Source organism: Acanthisitta chloris, unplaced genomic scaffold (genome assembly GCF_000695815.1).
Source record: "Acanthisitta chloris isolate BGI_N310 unplaced genomic scaffold, ASM69581v1 scaffold24598, whole genome shotgun sequence".
Classification (NCBI taxonomy): Eukaryota; Metazoa; Chordata; class Aves; order Passeriformes; family Acanthisittidae; genus Acanthisitta; species Acanthisitta chloris.
In genome coordinates this window covers 7,501-8,916 of record NW_008689122.1, presented here as the reverse complement: position 1 = coordinate 8,916, position 1,416 = coordinate 7,501, and positions in this window count along the sequence as shown.

Here is a 1,416-nt window from a genome sequence, read left to right as displayed (position 1 = left end):
TCAGATTGAGACTTGATGGACAATGTTGGCTTTGTTAGCACTCTGCAGGTAGCGAGGAGATAGGGTTAGGGAGAATTTCCAGAAAAGTAGGGGAGTTGTTATTAGAAGGGTAAAGCTTCCACTGCCACACATCCCCTGTAGTGGACCCTGCATTACCCTGGTCCCTCCTCCTTTTAGGAGCCTTTTGAGGAAAAGTCTTCTGTGACAGGAACATCTCTCAGGTCTTTTAATCTGTGAGCTGCCAGGTGAAAGAATGGGGCTAGGGAACAAAAGACGCTCAGATACTGCAGACAAGCTTTTGTAGGATCTGCCACGTCAGCTGTCTCTTATAAGGTCTGCTGTATTTTCTGTTGATGGTGCTCTTCCCCTGAGGATTTCCCCACACCTGGGAATGCCTGCCATAACCTGCACTGATATTTTCCTCAATGCCTTTCATTTCTGCATACAGATGGAGTTGGGATATCACACACTGTCCTTGTCCTTATTCTGTTCTGCTCCTTGGCAGTCCCAGCTTTCCTGGCTGGGAGCTTTCATCCCACCTCTCTCTCAGCCTTTTTCAGGAGGGGCTTTGCAATTATTTATAAGCTAGCTTGTCCTGTTTTCTGACATTTTCATTGTAGTCTGCAGAAGAGGAAAGCTAAGTATGTGTTCTCTGGTTTTACAGGGAACAGAAAACTTGAAGTAAATGTTGGTGGTCTGTGTTAGCAAGATACTATTAGTTTTTTAGGGTGCAGGGAACCCTTCCTTTAAATTGATGGTCTTCTGGGTGGAAAATATCCTTGTGGCCTGTAACTGCCTCTTGCCTTTGAAGTGCCTGGAGATCCTGGAGGGGCAGCCAGCCAGTTCACTTGCATGCTTGTCAAGGGGAGGCTGGCTGTCCTGCTTATCTTGTATTCCCACTCAGCATCCTCAAGTGGGTTTTCTCTCTCCCTCCTCTTGACACGTGTCAGAATGAGACACACCCTGTGATTTACCTCATTCACCCTCTACTTGTTGTGTTCTGAGGCTTGAGATTTTTCAAAATGCAACATGCAAGAGGCAAAACTATAATGATTTGGGCCTCATAGCACCTCTGAAGGCATCTTTAGATTTTTTGTCTGTGGTAAATGTCTATTCAAGCTGATGAGCAGCATTTTCTCATTTTGCTGCAGCAGATAGGTGGGAAGAGTGACTAACTGTTCCTCTGGAAGTAGTAAAGTGGACAGGCTTGTCTGCTGCCCAGTGCTACAAGTTGGATAATGCACTTACTTATTCACCCCATCCTCCACCACATGGCTGTTTCAGTTGCCTACATGCATATGTAAGAGGGAATTGTAGGTCTCCTGGCTACCTTAGCTTCCAAAGATAATTCAAATACAGACTCTCTTCTAGGGAGAGATGCATACCCTCTCCAACTTTATAAACACAGAAGTAGAT